We start from the raw sequence: 14,180 nt of genomic DNA on the forward strand, positions 1-14,180 counted from the left end.
GATTGTTGGTTATGAAACCATAGTGTGTTTTGGGAGAACCACTTGAAACCTAGGAGGGTATTTGAGTTGATATATTGTTGATTTTTCTTGAAGGTTGATTTATATGTGTAGGGATGACTATTCATAATCTTAAAGAGAGTGACGAGTTGGGCGATGCTTCCAAAATAAACTTTGTAAGTATAGGTTCCAAACTCTATTGTAGGAGGCCAAGTTTGAGAGCATATTGAAATAAGATGGTTGCATTTGTCGATCCGAAATTGTCGGCCAAGCACAAATAGAGGAAGCCAAAAAAAAAAATATCATTCTTGATTTGGTGAAGGGCCATTGACCACTCACATTGTAGAGAAGATATGCAAGGAGATGTATGATGTTTTTGTTGGATTATATTAAATTCCAATGCCTTTAAGAAGATGCTCTTGAGAAACAAGTTTTCAACATCGATGCAATGGTGAGCTACCAAACCAAGACCACAAAGTTAAGAGATCAATTTGATCTCATAGGAACAAAAGTCGAAGATAAGGAGTTGGTGCTCATTTTCGTGACATCCAAGGTCTTTGTGCTTGTAATAATTTACCTAGCTATGACAAGTTTTGGTATGACTTTGCATAGAAAGAGATCATGTTAGAAACTTGTTTAATGAAGCAAAATGAAGCAAATCACTTAGCCTTCATTTTTATGTATTTGATTCATAACATTTGGAATCAACACTATGATTCTAGGGTTTTGTTGCTGAAAATAATATACCTTGCCATTTTTGTATTACTTTTTTTCTAGAAATATTAAGATAGCAATTTTTTTAGGAGAATGAGGTAACAAATCGAGGAACCTGTGGTAAAAAATTCCAAATTTTGATTTGTTATATATACATTCAAAGATATACTTGGTGGAATTTAGGATCTATGAATGGTCCTGCAATTAGTTTCAAACGGGTGATATTGAAATTTTCACTATGACATTCTTTCTTGGAAGTTTCATACTTTTAAAGTTAGGAAATATTTCAGAAAGATCTCAAATTACATTTGGTCAAAATTTTAGACTTAGGTTCACTATACTTTTGGAGAGATGCCCTATGGAAGTTAAAGTTTGTGAATAGTCCTGAATTTAGTTTTAAATGAGTGATCCTAAATTTTTTTATAATTATTTTTCTAGGAATCTTTAGACACCAAAAGTTTTAGGATCTTGAGAAAACATATCAATGCACAAGCAGTCAAAATTTCATATTTGTATTCGCTATACTTTTGGAGATATAACATGTGAAAATTAGGGTTTGTGGTTGATCTTAAAATTAGCTTCAAACGAGTCACATTGGAAGTTTCACTATAACTTTGTTTCTAGGAAGTTTTAGATTGTGAAATTATGAGGATACTGAGTATAGTTATTACATTATAGGTGATAAATTTTTCATATTCTAATTCACCATACTTTTAAAGATATACCTTCTAGAATTTATGGTTTGTGATTGGTCCTAAAATCAGTTCTTAAAGAAGCCATCTTGGTAAGTTCATTGTAACTTTGTTGCAGATCAGTTTCAAATTGTAAAATTTCCGTATATCGAAGGGGACATACTAAAGTAATTTGGTTAAAAAATTTAGAATTATATTCATAAATTTGGACATCTGTCATGCCATACAAGTTCGCTCTTGGGAAGGAGCCAAAATAAAGAAGTTTTGGGGAGGCTATCATAATTTTCACTTACAAATCCAATATTGATCAAACTTATGGAATTGTTGAGAAGACATCAAATTAATACATGGAAAATTGTAGAGATACACCAAAAGACAGGTCGTCTAGAAGGGGAAATTGCATAACATAGTTTTAAAAGGTATGTTAACTTGAAACTATCATAACCTTTGGTTGGGATGTCCAATTGAGGTTTTTCAAAAGCCATTGGAAAGTGAAAACATATAAGAATATGCTTGGAAAAGTGATGAGTATTTAAAATCATTATTGTCAATATATTGAAGTTGTAAGTTGAGGGTTTTGATTACACTTCAATCACGAAGCAAGGGCAATACCTTACTTTAGTGGGGATTTAGGTAAAGATCAAATCAATCCTATAAAATGGTTGAGGATCATAGAGAAAGATTATTCAAGTCCCTTTGATATAGGATTTTGTTTAGATGGTGAAGCTTCCAAATGGTGGAAAGGACTTGATGAAGATATGAGATTCCACTCCACATGGAGGAATTGTTCTAAGAAAATGGACTAATGACTCAAAATTTGAAGTCATGCATAAAATTGAAGATGAATTAAAACAAGTTAAACAAGGGAGAAAATAGAAGGGTGATGAGCTATCTAAGCTACAAAACCTTAATGAAACACTCATCAGGGAGATGAACAATTAAAATAGAGAAAGAGTAGCAAGGGGAATGGAAAAGGGATGATTCAAGGGAAGAATAAAAAAAAAAAGATAAATAAATATGTAGATTATGAAACCATAATAGAAAACTACTTAATGATTTCAAAATATTGAAAGAAGAAAAGAAGCATTATCAAAGTCAAGAAAAAACAAGGATCTTAGATGATGACAATCCCAATAGACTTGAAGATGAAATTTGCAAGAAAATTGAAGAAGTGCTAGAGATGAATGAAGTAAAATTGGAAATGAATTCTAGAATTGAAGAAGGGCATCAAAATTTGATAAACAAGGTTACATAGCAACATCAAAATGTGAAAGAAGACGATTAAAAAATATCATAGAAGATTCTTGAAGAATATGAACTCCACTTAGAGGATGTATAGGTCAAATATGATGACATTATCTCCAAGGCTACAATAATCAAAGACCAGTCAAAGAGGATAGAGGAGGCCATTGTCTCTAAAATGAATATAGATGAAATGGATTGTAGAGTGAAGAAAAGTCATCAAATGTGAAACCATATACACATCCTTATTACGAAGAAAGATTCCAAGAAAAACAAGAAGATTGATATCAACATTATCGAGGAAGACAAGAAGATCCATATCAAAATTTTCAAGGAAGATGTCATGCTCATCAATATTCATGGAACAAAGCATCACCAAATCATTATTCAACATGATCTTATCAAAGCCCAATAAATACAAATGGGAAAAGTGACAACAAAAATACATGGAATCAAAGGAAAGAAAACTTTGCAATAACCAACCATCAAAGATTAAGAGTGAAAATAATTGAGCTTGGATGGATAGATCATTATAAATGGAAAGGAGAATGTAAGAATATAAGGAATTCGTATTATTTGGTTGCATCACATGTAACACCCTTACCTACAAAACTTTTAGGACAAATCTTTTGAGAGGAGGGCACTATGTTATGACCTCGAGGGGAGAATACATTAGGTTAAGTGTATACGGTATGACCTAAAAAGGGGGCATATATGGGGTTAAATGAAAATTCAATGTGTAAATGTATTTATAATATGGTCAACCTAGTGATGGAAGGGCTACGTGTGCAATGTGTGAATATGTATATATAGATATCTTGGATTCATTATTTAGACATGTGATTTGGATGCATGGATGTATTAGGTATTGGGAGGAGTTTCTCCTATTATTATCTATATTGGAGTTGTGCTTCATGCTCACATTGTGGTACATGGTGTATACTTTTGATTTTTATATCTTTGGATCATAATAGAGGAGGCCAAGGAAAAAAAATTCTTGATTTAGTGAAGGACCATTGATCATTCACATTGTAGCGAAGATATGCACAATGATTTATGATGTTTTTTTTTGGGTTATATTGGATTCCAATATATCTAGGAAAATGCTCTTGAGAAACAATCTTTCAACGTAGATACAATGGTGAGCTACCTAGCCAAAATTTCAAAGTTGAGAGATTAGTTTGATGTCACAGGGACGAAAGTAAAAAATAAGGAGTTGACACTCATTTTGATGACTTGGTTAACTCCTTGGAAACTTTTTTTTCCGAAGTGTTTGTGCTTGTGATAATTTACCTACTTATGATAAGTTTTGGGATGAATTTGTGCAAGAAGAGATAAGGTTGGAAACTTGTTAGTGAAGCAAAAAGAAGTAGAAGACTTAGCCCTTGTTAGGAAGACAAGGAAGGGAAGTAAGAAAGCATACAACAAGGGTAAGAAGGAATAATAAATCATAGGTGAGAAATATCTGAGTAATGTGTATTATCTTAGATGTCACTAAAAGGCACATCATATCAATGAATGTGTAGAGAAGTAGAAGGGAAGACTAAGCAATGAAAATAGGTAGTAGGGAGTGTAAGCACTCGAACAGGAGTGGATGAGTCATCATCTTAGCTTGAGACCTCCTTCTTTATGGTCTCTTGTTTATTTTCCAACTCTGTGTCAAGTGTTGGGTGGTATGGGTGGTATGTGGACAATGGCGCACCTAATCATATGACATATGTTAGAAACTCTTTAACATGGTTTATGAGTAAGCAAGAGGAATGAGAGTAGAATTGGGTGATGTTACATATCTTGTTGAAGGAGTATGCTCCATTTCCTTCTTAATTCCATTAGATGATATTCTTAAGTTGAATCATTAGAGAAAATTTGAGGTAAAAAATATGTATCAAAATGTTACGAACATAAATATATATTATAAATAATAATAACTCATTGTTAATAAAGAGACACATATGAAAGGAATGAACCTACCAATAGACGACTATTTGTCAAGGGGCACCTTCCCTAATATAAATAGGGCTCTCATTTGTAATAAATCATATATCTTATACATTCACCATTGTTATATATAAATATTACTTGTTCTATGATGGATATTTACACATTCCAGATATGCTAAATATTCATGAGTATACAAACTTTGTTTGTTACATTGGTATTAAAGTCGTATTTTCTGATCACCAGGATTTTGATCAAACTTTAGCCCTACTATGGTTTTTTTTTTGGAGTTTATCTCGTGTTGACGTCGTGACGAAGAAAAAAAATATTAGCCTTTTGGCCATTTAAAAAATAAAATAAAAATGTGGGGTTTCTCCAATCCAAAGTTTAAAAAAAATGCCCCTTTTCCATTCACAAGGAAAGAGAGAGCAACAACAAAATTTACATAGTTAAAAAAGAATATATATATAACAAAAAAATCATCTAAAAATCAAAAGTAGTAGCAACACAACCACCACTGTGACCGTCGTATGCTACTGTCCTCCATACATAGCCATTGTACATCATTCTATTGCCCATACACTGCCACTGTTGTTGTCGCATTATCTACCATTGCTCCTTCGCACTGTCGCCTACTACTCAACAATCCCGCTCCGTCATCATACTGCTGGCATAAGTTGCCATCGTTAGAATTTCCTGCGTCTTCGTTGCCAACCAACTCCTCTGACCATATTTTTGTTGCCACTATCATCTCTTGCACAGTCCACTGTCGATTTGTGCACTATTGTTATCCTTGTACTACTGTCAACTCCCATACAAATCGTGCCATTCAGACACCACACTAAGTCCATACTCAAGAAAGAAAGAAAGAAATAAATAAATAAAGAAATTATTTTAACTTCCATGAGGCTAAAGATAGGCTATGGGACAGATTGTTTCTTCATCTGCTTGATGTATTCAGAGCTTTTTATGTGAAGCTTCAAAATAAATGCTCCCAGCTTCTCGAAAAACCCCTCGCTAAATAGACTATCCCAAGAGCTAGTTGCCAGCATATCTGCATAACTTTCCCTATTGTCTTTGAAAGCCTCACATTCTAAAATGAAATGATTTTCTGTTTCCACTTTTCTGGAAGAACAAAAAATGCATGTTCTTTCCTCCCACACTTCCTTTGGCCTTTTCCAGCGCCCTGTTTCACAACGGAGTTGATGAGAATTAGTCCTTAACTGAGCAATAAGAATTTTGGCTCTCCAAGAGATATTGGCCTCTATGTATGCTTTTGGTTGATGACTATGAGTGGGATTAAACACTTCAATATAGTAATTTTTCTTTCTTCTTAGCTCCTTATCCCAAGTATGCTTGTGGAACTTTTCCATAACAAAAGCTTTTATCTCTTTGCTATTTATGGGACACGCGTTCAAGCAAATACCCTATTTACTAAACCATTTGTTATTTTGCTGCATCCAAGTTTTTCTGCTCTTGCACAATCTATCATTAAAGACAACCATGGGCCATCTACCCTCTTCCATTTGCTCAATTTTTTTTAAATACCTTATGACTTGCACCATAGCAATTGTTTCAATAGGAGCAGTCCCTGTTTCACTTAACAAGATTTCATAAGGAACTGCACTTTTAATCTTATATTTGTTTGTAATCAAACGCTTCTGAATTTTCTCAATTTGTCTCCACTACATGTCGGATGTACTGCTAGCCCATAGTTCACAACCATAGAGAATCACAAGAATCACTAGAAGCCCAAAAAGAGTTTGAGTGGTTTTCCAGTCCCATAACTCTGCCTCTCTACATCTATTTTGAAAAGCATAAAATGCTTTCCAACCCCCCAAAGTTCTTTTCTTTCTACATCTATTCCAGCTTAGATTTTTGTTGAAGTCAATTACGAGGTATTTGTAAACCACGACTTCTTCCAGAATGTTGCCTTAAAAGTAGAACTTATGTTGGTTATGTTTTCTTTTCTTAGAGAAGACCAATGCTTTCATTTTGTTGATATTGACTTGCATCCCCACACTTCTACAAAAATGCTCAAGGGATAGTAAGTTCTCTTGCAAACCAAGAACCGATTTAGTAATCAAAATAAGGTCATCTGCATACAAAAGAAGTCTTATGACAAATTTTCCCAAATAGATACCATCACCCCCTTGCGAATTTAACCACTCTTCATTCTTGTCGATATATAAACCAAAAAGGGTAGGAGATAGTGGGCAAGCTTGCTTGACCCCGATATCGCTTCTAAAACTTTTAGAAATGCCTGCTGAAGTTCTAATTTTGACTTTCACCTCTTCATAAAACTTATGCACCACTGCTCTCAAATGTTTAGGAACCCCAAGTTCCTTCGTTCTGTGCCAAAGCTAATCCTTAGGAATTGAGTCAAATGCTTTTCTGAAATAAACAAAGACTTCTTCCAAGTGAAGATTCCATAATCAACTCAGCAACATTAATACCTAAAGTAAATCAGGAAATCACCATGAGCATGACAAGAGAAAAATATGTTACAAAGATAACTTATTGACATCTTCATCATAAAAGAAAACATCTTAATCAATCAATGAATCAACATCATATTGTATGGAAACAACAAATTTATGCTCTGAAAAATGTCGATAACAACATTATTCACTCTTATGATAAAAATTCGTTTGAGGTATCCAATAACCACAATGTTCCATAGACGATTGATTTGGGATGGTTAGATCATTGTATAATGCAACAATTCTATACCACACTCAAAAGTTCTATCTTTTTGTTGTTGGAAAAGTACCTAGGTTTGATATTCATAATTATCATTGTACTTGTATCGTAGGGTTTAATGAGTAAAAAGAGTCTTTGTCATATGTAAAATACCCATTTGGGCATGTTGTAACAAGAAATAACAACTATTTTTTAAACTAGAAAGTCAATTTTGTCTCCCAAGACCAAATCAGCGCTGCCAGAGAAAGTCGGCCTAGGAGAGGCCTATTCGACCTCTTGAGAAGGGTATATATTGGAAGAGTCTTCAACCTATTTGGAACATTGATACAAGTATTTGATCTCTGTGCCAAAAAAGGAATAAAGAAGAGCGAAGGAAAAATCAAGAAGGAGAAAATCAAGCAAGAAGAAGAAGATCTAAAATTTAACTGTTTTGCTCACACGTGGGAAGGGTCTTGGGTTTCTGTGCGACTTGCATGACTAAGGGTTGCAGGTTTGAATTGCAAACATGAAACAGAGGGTTGAGACTTTGAATCGAAGCAAAATTCGTGGAATTTGATAATCTTTGACTTGGTAAACTTGAATATGTTTGAGGAAGCCTTTTGGAGGGCTGACTTGGTGCTTGAAGAAGGTCTTGGTATTTGCGTCTTGGAGGACTCATTTTGATCTGATTCTATAAGAAGAGGATTTTTTGGGTTTCCCCATTTATATAGTTTTTCCCTGGCTTGGAACCTATATCTAGTGTTCTTTGTGATCTTCATGTTTTGGTAGTTGTTTGATGAAGAAGTAAAACTAAATTATAAAAAGCCAACAAATATCACAAGTAATTATCAAGTAAGGAGAATCAATTTTAATCTACAAACACATTGATTTTCCAACATTAGTATCATTGAAGATGACAATTCCAAGAATTGAAAAAGATGAGAAGACATTAAGAGAGAAAAACATATCAAGCATTTTTATCCATAAGCTTGAAAGACAAAGCTTTTCTAAAGGGGAAGGCAATGTTATGAACATAAATATATCTTATAAATAACAATAACTCATTATTAATGAAGGGGCACATATGAAAGGACATGATCCACTGACAAACATGACTATTCATGAAGATGCACCTTGCCTAGTACATAAATATGGCTCTCATTTGTAATCAATCATATCTCTTGTACATTCACCATTCTTATATATCAATATTACTTTTCCTATCATGGTTATTTACATATTCCAAATATTTTGAATATTCATGAGTTAATGAATCTTCGTCATCACACAAAACAAAAAAATGTGTTGTCAACATCAAACTTTAAAAAGAACTAATCGGATCATAGAGGATGAGGTGAACCATAAAGGTAAATAGTTTTGGAATGAAAGAAATAATTACTTTTCTTAATTACATTTTTGATTTATCTCCTTATAGAGTTACTCAAATTCAAGTGCAGGCACCCATTGGATGGAAAATTAAATTCCACATCTTACAAATACTTACTTTGCATGGTTTTGATAGATCCACAATGAGATAAATTGGAAATACATGAAAAAATGTGTTTCTTGAAAAAAATATACACATTTTTTATGTATTGTTTATTTATCTCATAATGGTTCTATAAAAAACATGTAGAGTTGGTACTTGTTGGATGCAAAATTTAATTATGCATCCAATGGGTGCCTACATTTGAAATTTTAGTAAATGTATAAAGAGATATGTCAAAAATACGATTAAAAAATTAGTTTCCTTTCTTTCCCTTTGAAAATTTTGTACTCTTTTTATTATTTCTTTTATGAGGCAAACCTCAAAATTTCCCTAATGATTGTTTTTCTTATTCATGGTTTGAAGAATTTTTTTCACTTAGTTTATTGTATGACAAATATATAGTATGTGGCTAACTTTAATGCTTAGAAGGTTATCATTAGAAATTAAACCTTTATTATGGCTTAAGTGGTTCGAGTTGGTCTTTACATTATGTAGGAAAATTAGGGGAAGCATGATGCTTTGGTACACAATAGTACCAAATTGTGTGAGTTATGGAACATGCATTTTAATCACTTACAGTATAGAGTGCTTCCTCTTTCGAGAAATTAGTGTGGGGATTGTTGGACTTCAAAATAGAAAAGAAAAGGGTATGTAGGAAATGTGCACTTTGAAAGATTGCTATGGTTTTTTTTCAAAGAAACAAGTAGAGATCAAGAGGGAATCTTGTTTTGACCCATTTAGATGACTATGGGCCTATTTTTTCCTCCTATTTTATAGGTTGTTTGCATTATGTCATGTTCATTGATGATTCTTTCTACAAGGCATGGATAAGTGTTCAACAAGTTAATAAAGTTCACGGCCTTATTTGAAAATGAGAGGTGGAAGAAGATCAATGTGCTTCATTAAGATAATGGAGGTGAATATACTTCTACATAGTGTGTTTATTTTCATAGGGATCAAGGAGGAGTTGACAATGCCTTATAATCTATGACAAAATGAGGTTGTATACTAGACTTAACAAGTTTGTTTGTCTCTGTGTATTTGGGTGGAGGCCTGTTATATTGTGTGTATATTTTGAATGGTACGCTCACATGATGTTGAGGAACAAGACACCAAAGGAGACATTCATTGATGTGAAACTAGAGGCACACAATTTTCATGTATTTAGTTGTTTAATTTTTATTCATGTTCTTAGGGAGAAAAGGACTAAGATGGAGCTCTTGAGTATCAAAAATATTTATTTTAGATACAATGAAACATCTAAATCTAGTAGATCTATAGTCCAACACAATATAAGACTTTGGTGAGTTGAGATGTAAAGTTTGACAAGGATGTATGGTCTTTTATATCATAACTATCTCCTTTAGAGCTTGAAGGGAGTGAGGACTTTGTTTTTCTAGAGGTTGATTTAGAAGATATACAAGAATCAGATCCAAGTGTGTATGAGGAGAGGTTGATGATGGATTTCCCTCACCCTCTACTCCAATGTATAGGAATCCAAGATGGACTACTCAGAGCTTGTAATATGCCTAAGATTATATAGGAGCACTTGGATGTTTGATGACTGTGAGTATGCATCTTGGGCGATATGCTAACCATATTGCATTGGATACTTTGACTTGTTAACCTTCTAATTATTTTGAGGAGGTGAGATGTGATGCCTTGTTGTAGGAGCATGATGTTTGAGTGAATTCCTTTTGAAAGGATAATGATTGATCTAAGACAATAGTAGGGTTAAATTTGTAAATGATATGTTTGGTTGAGATGCGAGGGGATAAAATTGGTGCCTGTGGAAACAGTTTCCTTGTAAAGAGGACGTGTTGGATTTTGGGGTTACTTTGAAAGTGTTTACACCATGCTTGTGGGTGCTTCATGCGACGTGGGTGCATGGTGTTGAATTTTATATAAGATGTAAAACAAAAAGTTATTTTTTGTTAGATAATTACTTCCTAATGAATTTTCCTTATGCCACCAATATCATTGACTAATGACACTATAGAAAATATCAATAGTAAATGCAACAGAAAAAGTAAGGACCATATAAATACAACCATGCATAATAGAGACACTATTTTCACCCTTGGAAACCAAACCTTGGGAGAAAACCCAACAACTTTTCTTTTAGGAGAAATTCTTTTTTAGCAAGGTTTAAATCCAATTTGTCTAGAAATTTGTGCCAATATCCAAGTCAAAAATACCATTCAAACTTGGTCAATATTCAGTAAGCCGAAACTAGTCAAAATCAGTGCTTGGTCAAACTACTACTTGCAGTCAACCCACACGTGCATCCCTGTTGTTGGTCTAGTTGAGGTCAAATCCGCTCGTGTAGAATATGGTCAAGTCCATGGTCAAAGCCTTGGTCAACTACAATAAAATTTGAGGTAAATCTTCTCACTCAACTCAAGTCAAAACTCGGTCAAATAGAGATCAAACAATCCAGTGAACACTAGTCAAACTGGCCTTTTCTCGTCACACATGTGGCCAAGAGAGATAAAAATGAAGAAAATGTGAACTCAAAAATCAGATTTCTCCTTGCTCAAACTTTCTCTTTCTTGGTGGAGAAAATGAAATGTCACATCATCTATATATACTAGTCGAATGGGATGAAATAACCCAAGGGACACATCCCTTCATCCTCTTGGTATGAATTGACTTTACCGGCCTACTTGTCATTCAATTTTTTTTATTTTTTTTGGGTAATTCTTCACAATTCTTCTAGGATGACTTAGGCATGTGGGAGTACCTCCTGATGCTACACAAATAATAATAATAATAATAATAATAATAATAATAATCAACACTACCTCTTAGCGAGGGAGGTATTCTCCTTGGCTACACCATATTTCTCCTTAGCTAAAATTTCTCACCCACAAGAAAAGTTCATGAATTTGTTATGTTGATGTAGTGTCATTTCACATGTATGTCTATAGATAATCTTGGAATAGGCAATGTGGCTCCTCATATGCACATTTATAGATCACTCCATCCTAGATTAGGCAATGTGAGTATCTTGGGCCATTTACACTTGGTCAAATGAGCATGGCCTAGCCAAATTAGCATGGCTCTTCAAGTAAATGTATCAATCTCCTCGGGTCAAATCGGCATGCCCCAGCCAAAGTCCGTCATGGCTTATGATGAGAGCATCTTCGCTTGAACCATTCACCCCTAGCCAAATCAGCATGGCCCATTCAAAGTCCTTCATGGCTTCTTAGGTGAATTACATCAATCTCCTCTAGTCAAAATAACATAGCCCAACCAAAGTCCTTCATGGATTCTTAGGAGAAGATTTGTCCAATCCTACAGATCCCTAGGCCATTCACCCTCGATAAAATTAGCATGACCCAACCAATTCAACATGGCTATTCAAGTGAATGTATCCATCTCCCCTAGTTAAATAAGCATGACCCAACCAAATCAGATTGGATTCTTAAGAGATGGTCTGCCTAATCCGACAAAGACATCAACACTCCCTCTCAATGAGGGAGACATTCTATATCATGCCAATCTCGTCTTTGAAGTATACAAACTTCTCTCTAGACAGAGGCTTGTTGCAAATGTCCACAATCTGCTCTCTTGTGGAATGTACTAGAGCTTCACTGCTCCCTTCTACACCATTTCTCAAATGAAGTGATATTTTATCTCCACCTGATCAAATAGCCCTGCAAGTTGCTTTTGAAAGCCACACTACTTCCTGACTTACAGCACTGGTTGCAATATACTTTACCTTTATTGTACTAAGTGCAACAAAAGTTTGCTTCCTACTAAACCAATATATCATATCTAATCCAATGATGAAGCAACACCCCAAGGTGCTCTTTTATGTCCTCTACACTCCCGGCCCAATCTAAATTTGTATATCCCTACAACCTCACTTCACAATGTAAGATATATCTCAAACCATATCCAACTATACAACACAAGTACCTCAACACATGCTTTGTTGCAACCCAATGTATTTGCATCTGTTCGACCATATATCGGCTCAAGGTGTTCACTTCAAAGAAAATATTTGGCCTGGTGTTAACCAGATACATCAAGGATCCGATCAAATGCTTGTACATTGTGGGATCCACCAAATTTGAATCTAAAGTGGAATCACTTAGCTTCTTTACATTGGTCACCATATGTGTAGCCATAGAATTTCAGCCCATCATACCAAATCTCCTTAAAATCTTAACAATGTACTTCCCTTGTCTGAGGAAGATCTCATCAGGTCTCTGCCACACCTCCAATCCCAAGAAATAATGTATCAAGCCAAGATCCTTCATCTCAAACTTCTGAGGCCAACTCCCTCTGACATTGAAGCAAATCCTTTTGTGGTAATCTAGGTTACTCCATTTGTCACGTAAGCAAGTCCTTATGCCAATGTTTCTTCCTCTGTTATTGAAGCATATGTAGTTGTCTAATATGGTACCCTCATAGAAGGCATATAGCTCCTAGAGACCTCCCGTCTCTAATCAAATTTTCTAACAATATCAACCCATTGCATACTCTTGGAAGTTTGCTCCTTCCATTCTACCTGATTGTCTGCTTCCTTGGAACTGGAAGCTCTTTTGTCCATCTGGCACGCTCCTGGATGTCCTCACAATTTGTACAATCCTCCCTCTCAAACATCAATCACTCTTGTTGAGTCTATGCTTGATCCTAAGAATTTGACCATTTGGTGACTAGAGCAAAAATATTCTTGTAGTCCACTCCCTCTTTCTAGGAGAACCCTCTTGTCACAAACCTCACTTGGTACTTCTCGATGCTACCATCTGTTGCATGAATCATCGCCTTTGGCAGTCTCCACAATGGATCTATTCTTCCTTTCTACAAACTCCATTTAGGAGGCCATGGAAGAAAAAATATAACCAAGAAAAAAAATGCAAAGACAAGAGTATGACAAAATAATAATAATAATAATAATAATAATCAAGGGAGAAAAATATGATTAGAAGTACTTATCTCTTGATTAAGGAAGAAACTATTGAGGGTTGTAGGAAATTTCCAACTCCCTCTCTGACATATGTAAGAGAAACTCAGAAACATGTCATGTGCCTAAAGGCACAACAATCCAAACATCATTACAATTGGTAATAGTTACTAAAGAAAAAAATACTTGACTTCTTCTGAAGTGGATGCTCATCATCGTCATCATTAACAACATTGGTTGCTGATGCATGTTGCTTTTCCTTCCTTTTCTTCTCAAGACATTGGGAGGCATGGCGTCCAAAATCTACATAATTAGACAAATTATACAATCTCACCAATAATTTTATTACTTGACCTCGGTCAATGCTAGTCAAACTCGCCTTTTCTCCTCACACGTGCAACCAAAAGAGATAAAAATGAAGAAAAGATGAACTCCAAAAATTAAATTTCTCCTTACTCATACTTGCTCTTGCTTGGTGGAGAAAAAAAATGTCACATCATTTATATATACT

This window comes from Pinus tabuliformis, chromosome 5_2 (assembly GCF_031772625.1).
Source record: "Pinus tabuliformis cultivar Carrire ecotype Pingquan chromosome 5_2, CPIR1, whole genome shotgun sequence".
NCBI classification, from domain to species: Eukaryota; Viridiplantae; Streptophyta; class Pinopsida; order Pinales; family Pinaceae; genus Pinus; species Pinus tabuliformis.